The sequence below is a fragment of the Schistocerca nitens genome, chromosome 10 (genome assembly GCF_023898315.1).
Source record: "Schistocerca nitens isolate TAMUIC-IGC-003100 chromosome 10, iqSchNite1.1, whole genome shotgun sequence".
In the NCBI taxonomy this organism is placed as follows: Eukaryota; Metazoa; Arthropoda; class Insecta; order Orthoptera; family Acrididae; genus Schistocerca; species Schistocerca nitens.
Window position 1 is genome coordinate 119,451,242 of NC_064623.1, and position 12,451 is coordinate 119,463,692.

Sequence of the window (12,451 nt, forward strand, 5' to 3'; positions counted from 1 at the left end):
CATGCATCACGTAATTTTTAAGAAATGCGAAGACATTGTGACTGAAGGCGTTTATATTCAGACTACATGTTGTAATAGTACTTGAATTACGTAACCATTACGGCACCTCACCTGAACCTCTCGATACCAGTAATATTCTACTGTGTTTCTGTAAAGTAGTTGACATATTTCTGAGACAACATTCAGATTTTATTTCATTAATGTACAGATACTTTGATACATCGATGTGTTTATATTGCAATGATATTATTCTTATGTGTATTCTTTCTTTTGTCACTATGATCTTTGACTTACTTGTAACTCTGAATTTTGGGCGCGTAAGCGATTATTAGAGATTCAAGTCTTGGTCGTCATGTTGAAAAGACGCAAATTGTAGTCAGTTTATGAAATGTGAACTTTAACAGTGAGGAAGATATTTTCAAGTATGTTTTATATTGTGAAGTGATGTTGCAACAAAAGTAATAAAAAAGAAGTGTAACTTAAATTCGGAGTGCTAATTACTTTTTTACATCACCAGTGCGCTAACTTGCAAAAGTTTAATCTTCAAGAATGGTTTATGAAACACATCTATAAAGCTTTTGAATATCGCAGAATAGCACCTAGGCCTCTTTGCATCCGAGCTTGGAATCATCACTACCTAGATTTTCGACGATTGAGCCATGAGTTCACAATGAGACCAGCGCGGGAAACACAAAAAGATGAGTGCCTAGTTTATCCAATATTTCAAGATGTGACTTTATTAACGGTGCTCTAATGATACCTGCCACATAATATAACTTGTTGTTGCCCGAAAATGCAATATTTAGCAGCGTGAGCAACACTACAATCATAATTAATTTTTGACCTTTGTTGTGGTAGGGTTGTTAGAATGTGTATAAAATTATCCTCCGCCACGCACTGTACAGCGGCTTGCGGAGTATTTACACAGGAGCAGATAGCGAAATAAATAAATGAAATGTAACAATTCCATTAGTCAGGGGTGAGGCGGTAATGTATCGAATAAATGTGTGTTATACAGCCAGACTGCTGACTCCATTATTGCTGCGCAAAACCGGGAACTTTCCAACCGCTCTGCTTATTATTATGCGTTTATACTGAGGGGAACAATATATTTCGTGAGTTCCGTAGTGGTGGACGGGGTGGTATAAATAAGGTTCATTACAGAAAGCAGACAAAGGAGAAATTGCGGAACTACGAACGCACTCTGGCGGGGTTTCGATGAACCTGTGTGACGTCATCTCTTGCTCTCCCCCCACGCCACCGCCGCCCGTCATCTCTACCTGGCTGCGGCGGGGAATCTGCTTATGAAAACGTAGGGGAGTTCTGGCCCTCCCGCCTCCCTTCCCCGTGACAGGGATTCTGACAGCCGCCCTTTGTAGTCGGGGCTTATTAAATTCGTCGATGGCAGAGCAGGAACAGGCACAGAATGCGCGAGGAGAGTGCGGCTCCGGTTTCGTTTCAGGAAGAGCCGAACTGAAGGGCCGTGCGCGTCGGTCGCTTTTGTGTGCCTTTCACAGCCCAAGTTTGTCGAGGGCGGGTGCTTTTCAAAAAAGTTTACCTCCAGAAATGCACGTTTTCTGTTCCGTTCTGTACTGCTGCCTTGTGAACTCCATTTCCCTGATTTCCCTGTACGATGCTGCTGGTCTGAATTAAGGCCGCACTTGAACAGTGCTAGTGGACTAACAACCCTACCACAACAAAGGTCAAAATTTAATAATGATTGTGGTGTTGCTCACGCTGCTAAATACTGCATTTTCGGGCAACAACAAAGTTATTATGTGGCAGGTGTCATTAGAGCACAGTTAATAAAGTCATTTCATGTAATAATGAATAAACTAGGCACTCATCTTCTCGTGTTTCCAACGCTGGTCTCGTAAAATCATGGCTCAATCGTCGAAAATCTAGGTGGTGATGATTCCTAGCTCGGATGCAAAGAGGCCTAGGTTTTATTCTGCTACGTTCAAAAGTAATGCAGATGCGCTTCACAAACCAATCTTGAAGATTAAACCTTACAAAGTTAGCACAATGGTGATATAAAAAAATAATCAGCACTCCGAATTTAAGTTACACTTCCTTTGTATTGCTTTTGTTGCAATATCACATAACACACAAAACATCACTTCACAATACGAAACATACTTGAAAACATCTTCCTCACAGTCACTGTTAAAGTTCACATTTTATAAGTTGACTACAATATGCGTCTTTCCAACATGACGTCTAAGACTTGACTTTCTCAAGGTCCGACACTCTAACAACTAACTTATAATCGCTTACGTGCCCAAAAATCAGAGTGACAAGTACGTCAAAGATCATAGTGACAAAAGAAAGAATACACATACGAATAATATCATTGCAATATAAACACATCGATGTATCAAAGTATCTGTACATTAATGAAATAAAATCTGAATATTGTCTCAGAAATATGTCAACTACTTTACAGAAACACAGTAGAATATTACTGGTATCGAGAGGTTCAGGTGAGGTGCCGTAATGGTTACGTAATTCAAGTACCATTACAACTAGCAGGAACTAACATGACGTCTAAGACTTGACTTTTTCAAGGTCCGACTCTCTAACAACTAACTTATAATCGCTTACGCGCCCAAAAATCAGAGTGACAAGTACGTCAAAGATCATAGTGACAAAAGAAAGAATACACATACGAATAATATCATTGCAATATAAACACATCGATGTATCAAAGTATCTGTACATTAATGAAATAAACTCTGAATGTTGTCTCAGAAATATGTCAACTACTTTACAGAAACACAGTAGAATATTACTGGTATCGAGAGCTTCAGGTGAGGTGCCGTAATGGTTACGTAATTCAAGTACCATTACAACTAGCAGGAACTAAAGATATTTATAATGGCTGCTACATATGCAAGAATCAGCTGCTGCCAGGGTACAGTGTGGTCGAATGAAAGTCGTTGGTTGTCATTAACAGTATATCATCTACAGTAAAAAGAAAACATAATTGGGAGCGAAGGTACCAAAAAGGTAACAGAAGACTAAATCTAAACTACTTGCCTTAGCAAGGTTACCAACAGAACTCCTGATCCTTTAAAGCAGGGTTTCCCTAACTGTGCTCCGCAGGAAGTGAGTAAGTGCTCCGCTAAAAACAATTATTAACATGGAATGAGATTTTCACTCTGCAGCGAAGTCTGCGCTGATACGAAATTTCCTGGCAGATTAAACCTGTGTGCCGGACCGAGACTCGAACTCGGGACCTTTGCCTTTCGCAGGCAGGCGCTCTACCAACTTTTACTTCTGTCAGTATCTCGTCTCCTGCCTTCCAAACTTTACAGAAGCTCTCCTGTGAACCCTGCAGAACTAGCACTCCTGAAGAAGAGATACTGGCAGAAGTAAAGCTGTGAGGACGGGGCGTGAGTCGTGCTTGGGTAGCTCAGTTGGTAGAGCACTTGCCCGCGAAAGGCAAAGGTCCCGAGTTCGAGTCTCGGTCCGGCGCACAGTTTTAATCTGCCAGGAAGTTTCAATTAATAACATGGCATATTTCTTTCCACGTTTTGACGGTACTGATTATTACTGTAGAATTTTACTGTGATATCTGTGCTATTAGTTATGATTTACAACTGAAGTAATCACCAAGTAAAATAAAGTTTTGTTAGTCATAAAATACCTCTCAGTCCACTACCACGTAGGGTACGGCAATAGTATGCAGAATACTTGCTTTAATCAAGACTGTTTTTAATTTAAATTTTTCTTATCTTTTTAAATTAAGCTTCAGAATTAACGATGTGTTCCATATAAGTACAAGGATTCTCAAAGTATTCTTTGAAAAGAAAAGTTCCCGAAATTTTGCTTCAAAGAATCAAACTCCCATGTTTAAAACGGCTGCAAAAGTCTAATCACTCTACAAATTAGTTAACGTGTGAAAAATTTGACATGAAGCTTGTAAGTGAGGAAAAGTCTGCAATTAAGTTATCCAGCAGGAAGTGGCTAAGTGGTGTTATTATGGAACACTGGATGTCTTTAGTCCGGGTAACTTGCGCTCCATCTAAACCGAAAGCAAATTTTTTACACATGTCAGTTTTTTTATTTGAGTCATCACTCCGCTGACTTGCAACCTACGTCCTCAATTATCTGCTGGATGTAGTCCAATCTCTGTCTTCCTCTACAGTTTTAGCTCTCTACAGCTTCCTCTAGTACCATGACAGTCAGTCCCTGATGCCTTAACAGATATCCTGTCCCTTCTCCTTGCCAATGTTTTCCACATATTCATTTCCTCACCGATTCTGCAGAGAACCTCCTTATCAGTCCACATAAATTTGAACATTCGTCTCAATTACTTCGATTTTCTCACAGTTCACGTTACGCTACCATACAATGCTGTGCTCCTAACGTACATTTATCATTTATGGGATAGAAATTCGTAGGTATGATGTACCTGTAAAAACAAACAAATGTATACTGTTTCAGAGAAAGTGGATGATTTATTCAAGGGAAAGAGCTTCACTGGTTGTCGGGCTATATGGAGAGCAAGAGTCAGTTTATCATCACACTGCTGTCCAGGGCGTCTGCAGACTCGTGTTCGGTGGTCATCGGGGCTGAACTCGATGTGGGACCATCACAAGACAGCTCTACTCCAGAGAGGTTTCAGGTCGAAGATGTGTTTGGAGACACCGTGAACCCCGATAGGATACCAGCCTGACTGATGTGTGCCATATGGCCTGACAACCAGGGGTTATGGCCTGGGGTGCCAATTTATTTCATTGGAGGTCCCCTTAGTTGCCATCGTCGACGATACTATACGCCCCCTTTTCTTGCCCTTCATGGCAAGTCATCAGGGTCTTACATTCCAGCAAGATAACGCCCGCTGGTATATGGCGAAAGTTTCTGCTGCTTGCTTTCCTAATTGGACACCGTATCTCGGCCAGTAAGGTGGCTCTCCAATCTCTCCTATTGAGAGCGTTTGGAGCATCATAGGCAAGGCCCCCATAACAGCTCGGGAGTTTTACGGTCTGACGCGCCAACAGAAAAGAATTTGACACGATATGTCTCAGGATGACATCCAGCAGCTCTGTCAGTTAATTCGAAGCCGAATGACTGCTTTCGTAAGGGCTAGAAGTGGACCAACCAGTTACTGACTTGCTTAATTTGTTCAGCTCTTTCCCTTAAAAAGAAATCAACCAAATTTTCTGAAATTGTTAGTCTGAACGCGTACACCACATCTACCGATTTCCGTCTCATTCGGAAGATTCCTTCGTGGTGGGACCTTTCTTGTCTTTGCCTGTACGTAGCTGTAGTGTGTTGCGAATAAACAATAAAGAAGCAATAAATGCGTTATGCCTGATATTAAAATTTCACTGCTCGCCATTTCCAGCAGAAGCTAGTTTTCTGTGATGTCAAATCTCGTGAACTATGTGTTAGTAGATACCTACAGTGGTGTTGTGGAGACTGCCTGCAGACTGTATTGGGAGTAGAGTCTGTAGTGATAAACTAGCGAATTAAAATATCATATCTGATGTTGAAGTGTGACTACATGAATAACGAAAATGTACTAATCGATAAACTGTTTTTCTTTTACGAGAGAAAGCGAGAAAAAGTTTCGGAAAGAGCTGAATTACGAGTGGACTTTGTTCGAAGACGCTAAGTGTACCCAGTTCCGAATACTGGATGAATAAAGTCTAGGTATTTGCGCGCAGTCAGTTACTCTGCCTCAAGGAAAAGACACACCTTCTAACTGTAATAATTGTCTTACTGTATCAAACGTTTAGCAAATAGTTGCAACTTTGACTGAATAGATTACGACACCATTGAAATTTTATGAATTTGGTCAATAATTACACGAAATATTGGAATTCAAATCTATTTTGACACTGATATTCTAGTACCGGTGTTAGACTTGAAAAAGGAATGCTACGTTTTTAACGCCCCGTCGACATCGGGGTCATTAGAGATGGTCTGAGGTCAGAAGACTGATTGAATGCAGCTCTCCACGCTACTCTGTCCTGTGCAAGCCTGTCTTTTTCTATTTAACTACTGCAACTAGCATCCAGCTGAACCTGCTGTCTTCCTATTGCTTCAGTATGTGTCCCTTCAAATGATCTACATCTACATTTATACTCCGCAAGCCACCCAACGGTGTGTGGCGGAGGGCACTTCACGTGCCACGGTCATTACCTCTCTTTTCTGTTCCAGTCGCGTATGGTTCGCGGGAAGAACGACTGTCTGAAAGCCTCCGTACGCGCTCGAATCTCTCTAATTTTACATTCGTGATCTCCTCGGGAGGTATAAGTAGGGGGAAGCAATATATTCGATACCTCATCCAGAAACGCACCCACTCGAAACCTGGCGAGCAAGCTACACCGCGATGCAGAGCGCCTCTCTTGCAGTCTGCCACTTGAGTTTGCTAAACATCTCCGTAACGCTATCATGGTTACCAAATAACCCTGTGACGAAACGCGCCGCTCTTCTTTGGATCTTCTCTATCTCCTCCGTCAACCCGATCTGGTACGGATCCCACACTGATGAGCAATACTCAAGTATAGGTCGAACGAGTGTTTTGTAAGCCACCTCCTTTGTTGATGGGCTACATTTTCTAAGGACTCTCTCAATGAATCTCAACCTGGCACCCGCCTTACAAACAATTAATTTTATATGATCATTCCACTTCAAACCGTTCCGCACGCATACTCCCAGATATTTTACAGAAGTAACTGCTACCAGTTTCTGTTGCTTAAGTTGTTCCCTAAATTTCTTCTGTTTCCAATTCTGCATAGTATCTCGTCATTAGATATATTAATACTTATCATTCTGTTGTAGTACCACACTTCAAAATTACCTGTTCTGTTATTGACTGAACTTTCTATTGTCCTCGTTTCGCTTCGATACAAGATAAACACCTACAGAAATGATTTTTTAACACTTAACTTTATATTCCATGTTAAGAAAATTATTTTTCAGGAATGATTTCTATATTGTAGCCAGTCTGATCTTTGTATCCTCTTTTCTTTACCCGTCATCAGTATCGTATTTCCTAAACCAGTTCCCTCAACATTACTTAAAAAAAATGTAAAATGTGTGTGGATTCCTATGGGATCAAACTGCTGAAGTCTTCGGTCCCTAGACTTACACACAACTTAAACTAATTTAAAGTAACTTATGTTAAGAACAACACATACACCCATGCCCGAGGGAGGACTCGAACCTCCGGCGGGAGGGGCCGCGCAGTCCCGTGACATGACGCCTCAAACAGCGCGGCCACTTCGGTCGGCAACATTACCTCATTAATTCGATTATATCCCATTACCTTTTCTTTAATTTTGTTGATGTTCGGCTTAAAATCTCCTCTCAAGTCATTGGTTCAAATGGCTCTGAGCACTATGGGACTCAACTGCTGAGGTCATTAGTCCCCTAGAACTTAGAACTAGTTAAACCTAACCTAAGGACATCACAAACATCCATGCCCGAGGCAGGATTCGAACCTGCGACCGTAGCGGTCTCGCGGTTCCAGACTGCAGCGCCTTTAACCGCACGGCCACTTCGGCCGGCTCCTCTCAAGTCATTATGCCATTTGTTCATCCTTTGCCGTATTATAACAATGTCTCCGACTTATCTTCTGTTTTATTTCTTTTCCTTGAATCTGAATTCAGTTTGCTAAATTTTTCCTTTGTTTCTTTTATTGCTTGCTTCATGTAGTTCAAAAATGGTTCAAATGGCTCTGAGCACTATGGGACTTATCATCGGTGGTCATCAGCCCCCTAGAACTTAGAACATCACACACATCCATGCCCTAGGCAGGAGTCGAACCTGCGACCGTAGCGGTCACGCGGTTCCAGACTGAAGCGCCTAGAACCGCACGGCCACACCGGCCGGCGCTTCATGTAGTTATTGAAAAATTCGGAGATAAGCTAAAGCCCTTCTGTGGAAAGCCCTATATCAATTACTCTCACCTTTCGTGTCATTCTATTCTTACAACTGCAGTCTCGTTTCTGAACAGCCTCTGAATGACATTTCGATGCCTGTATTCTACCCTTCCTACATTTAGAATTCCACAGAGTGTCATCCACTCAACATTGTTAAGTACATTCTCTTAACCTATAAATGCTATATTGCCTCATATGTTCCTACATATCTCTGGAAGCCAAACTGCTCTTACCTCAGGTAGACTTCTACCAGTTTATCCATTCTTATTTAAATAATTTATTTCGGTATTTTCGCGCCTCAGTCTGTCATAAAGTAAGTGACCACGACCATGTGCAGTGTGCTACAGTATAAGTTACGTGCAGCGAAATATTTAAATGTGACGTAACAAGAGGAATAAATCTGTACTAGCTGAACCTAATAAACGCAGAAGAACACGTGGATGCATGAAAAGAACATAAAAATGTATGTAAGTGTAAAATAACACAACCACATCTACGCAAACATCACATAATGTAAATGATCCACCAAGGATTACTGAAAATCTACCATCAATGTTAATATTCTCAAATGATTTTCCCTATGTTATAGACCATACATGATGCCTAGCATGAATGGCGAAAAAAGATTGGTACACACTAATAAACCATTCATTTACAAAAGACGGATCTTTTCCTTATCTTTATGACCAATAAATAAAACAGAATACTTGTCTAATTACGAAGTTTGAGCAGAATTCTTGGTATACACATGGCTGCATTATCATGTACACAAGGTACAAAAGAGAAGTGTGATGGCGGAGCTGCCAGCTGTACTCAGATGATTTACGTTAAAAAGTTCCCAACGTGGCTATGGCCGAACGAAGGGAATTAACAGACTTTCAACGCGAAATGGTAGTTGGAGCTAGACGGATGGGACATTCCATTTCAGAGATCGTTAGGGAATTCGATATTTCGAGATCCACAGTGTCAAGGGTATTCCGAGAATACCAAATATGAGACACTACCTCTTACCACGGACAAGGCAGTGGCCAACGGCCTTCGCTTAACGACCGAGGTCAGTGCCGTATGCGTAGACGTGTCGGTGCTAACAGACAAGCAACATTGCGTGAAAAATCTACAGAAATCAATGTGGGACGTACGACGAACGTATCGGTTAGGACAATGCGGCGAAATTTGGCGGTAATGGGCTATGGTAGCAGACGACCGCCGCGAGTACCTTTGCTAACAGCACAATGGTTCAAATGGCTCAGAGCACTATGCGAGCACGCCTAGAACGTGGAACTAATTAAACCTAACTAACCTAAGGACGTCACACACATCCACGCCCGAGGTAGGATTCTAACCTGCGACCGGAGCGGTCGCTCGGCTCAGGACTGTAGCGCCTAGAACCGCACGGCCACTCCGGCCTGGGCTCGTGACCACATTGGTTTGATCCCAGATATTGTAAAGCAGTGGCCTGCTCAAATGAATCCCGATTTCAGTAACAGCTGATGATATGGTTCGAATGTTGCACCGACTCCACAAGGTCATGACCCAAGTTGTCAACAAACCACTGTGTAAGCTGGTGGTGACTTCATAATGATGTGAACCTATCATTGAATGGAAATGGTAATGTTCGGCTACTTGCCGACAATTTGCAGCCATTCACGTAAGTCATGCTCCCGAACAATGATGGAACTGTAATGGATGACAATGCGCCATCTCACCGGGTCACAATTGTTCGTTACTGGTTTGAAGAACATTCTCGACATTTCGAGCGAATGATTTGGCCTCACAGATTGGTCGACTTGAGTTCCAACGAACATTCATAGAACACAATCAAGAAATCAGTACGAGTACAAAATGCCGCCCCAACAACACTTTAGCAATTATGGACGGCTGTAGCAGCAGCAAGGCTCAATATTTCTGCACGGTTACGTGAGCTGGTCATTTTGGTTGTTTAAGTTATCGATGTGCACGTCAGAGAGAGAGAGAGCAAGTTATGTTACTGTTAAACAGTACTTAGTCTTGTTGTGGCACAGGTTTCGCCTCTCCGCAATGTGATTCATTCTTTCTTGAAGTGTGGTATGTGTGCTGTGCTGTGCTGACTTTTGGTTGTATCTGTTAGATGAAGAAATATTTATTGTAATGAATACCAAGGATGAATATGATGCATGTATTGAAAGGCGAAAAGAATATAAATTATGAATAATGGTTCTCTTTTTTTCAAGAGAAGTTTTTCAGAATGATTACTGTCGGCTGCTTGACTGTGCTCAGTTGCTCAGAGGACCACCCCACTTCCCTGAATCATGCATTAAGACTTCAACTGATTATGCTTTTTGGTATTTATAGAAATTCTCTGTTAACATTGTGCAGTTTAAATTATTATTCACCTCGTTAACCATAGTATTTTTCAGACCAATGTTACGTGTGACGATCACGCGAAGTTTTACTCTGTCTTCGTGAATACATGTATGTATATGTTGAACAGGGGACCTACAAACGAGGGAGAGGCTTCGTCCCCGTTGTATCCCGCAGTGGTACACAACCCCACAACAGGCTACAGTAGTCCACTCACACCATCGCCACCCCACACCGAACGCAGGCTTATTGTACGGTTCAGCGCCCAGTGGACTCCGCCAGAAAACTCTCATTCCAGACGAGTGTAACCCCAATGTTTTCGTGGTGGAGTAATTATGGTGTACGCATACGTGGAGACAGTGTTTGCGCAGCAGTCGCCGACATAGTGTAACTGAGGCGGAATAAGGGGAACCAGCCCGCATTCAAGGAGGCAGATGGAAAACCGCCTTAAAAACCATCTACAGGCTGGCCTGGCACACCGGACCTCGACACTAATCCGCCGGGCGGATTCGTGCCGGGGACCGGCACGCCTTCTCGCTCGGGAAGCAGCGCGTTAGACCGCACAGCTAACCAGGCGGGCTCCTGAATACATACTTCATTCTAAAATCGTTGTATTGGCATATAATTTCTAGGATTAGGTACTCTCCCTATCCCACTGATTACAGAAGATTTATGACAACGCATTACCACATTGCACCCCATAGTATGCAACAGTTTCAATACTCTATGGAAATGTAATTTAAAAATAGAAATCTAGTAAAGCTGCTGCGTTCTTGCTGTTTGCTGTTGTGCTTTCGAGAGATCTGCAACGATGCTGTCAAGACGCAAGTGAAAATTTTGATTAGGGTCAGGTTAATGCTTTACTTCAGTTGCGCATTTAATACAAAGTTGTCTTCGGGCCAGTTACTTTTCAGTTCAAATTAGGTTTTGTTTTGTGAAAGTTTTGCGTTCGAGTTTGTGGTGTCACCGCCAGACACCACACTTGCTAGGTGGTAGCCTTTAAATCGGCCGCGGTCCATTAGTATACGTCGGACCCGCGTGTCGCCACTGTCAGTGATTGCAGACCGAGCGCCACCACACGGCAGGTCTAGAGAGACTTTCTAGCACTCGCCCCAGTTGTACAGCCGACGTTCATAGCAATGGTTCACTGACAAATACGCTCTCATTTGCCGAGACGATAGTTAGCATAGCCTTCAGCTACAGTTGCTACGACCTAGCAAGGCGCCGTATTCAATTGATATTTATTATGTGAAGCATGTATCATCAAGAGCGATGTTCTACAATTGTGGATTAAAGTTAAGTATTACATCATCTACGTACTTTTTTTTGCAATTCTCAATATTGTCCTGTTCCAGACCTCACGCCAGTCAGCGTGTAATTAAACGCGTGCATTTCGGCCTCCTCTAGCAACACGGTGTTGGCTCTTCTGCCAACACTACAGAGTTAATTTTGGATAACAGTTTGTGGGTACATAGTTTTGGTTGTTGTTGTTGTGGTCTTCAGTCCGGAGACTGGTTTGATGCTGCTCTCCATGCTACTCAATCCTGTGCATGCATCTTCATCTCCCAGTACCTACCGCAACCTACATCCTTCTGAATCTGCTTAGTGTATTCATCTCTTGGTCTCCCTCTACGATTTTTACCTTCCATGCTGCCCTCCAATACTAAATTGGTGATCCCTTGATGCCTCAGAACATGTCCTACCAACCGATCCCTTCTTCTAGTCAAGTTGTTCCACAAACTTCTCTTCTCCACAATCCTATTCAGTACCTCCTCATTAGTTATGTGATCTACCCATCTAATCTTCAGCATTCTTCTGTAGCACCACATTTCAAAAGCTTCTACTCTCTTCTTATCCAAACAATTTATCGTGCATGTTTTACTTCCATACATGGCTATATACAAAAACTTTCAGAAACGACGTCCTGACACTTAAATCTATACTCGATGTTAACAAATTTCTTTTCTTCAGAAACGCTTTCCTTGCCATTGCCAGTCTACATTTTATATCCTCTCTACTTCGACCATCATCAGTTATATTGCTCCCCAAATAGCAAAACTCCTCTACTGCTTTGTTTAATTTTGGTAGTACGTAAATTTTTTATAGAGTTCGAGGTAAAGTTGGGCTAAATTTATAGAAACACATGCTGGAGCGCTCTCGTATGCCGACCCTTTCTGCCGGGATAGTTCGTTAGTTCTTTTGGTAATACATAT

The 12,451-nt window shown here is 42.3% G+C and overlaps 1 non-coding gene across 1 annotated transcript; it reads left to right on the top strand.

Annotated features, from left to right (window-relative positions):
- The first annotated feature begins 3,404 nt into the window (after positions 1–3,404).
- On the top strand, positions 3,405–3,479 carry Trnas-cga (transfer RNA serine (anticodon CGA)). Its single transcript has one exon. It is a non-coding gene; the product is annotated as a tRNA-Ser (tRNA).
- Positions 3,480–12,451: the final 8,972 nt, after the last annotated feature.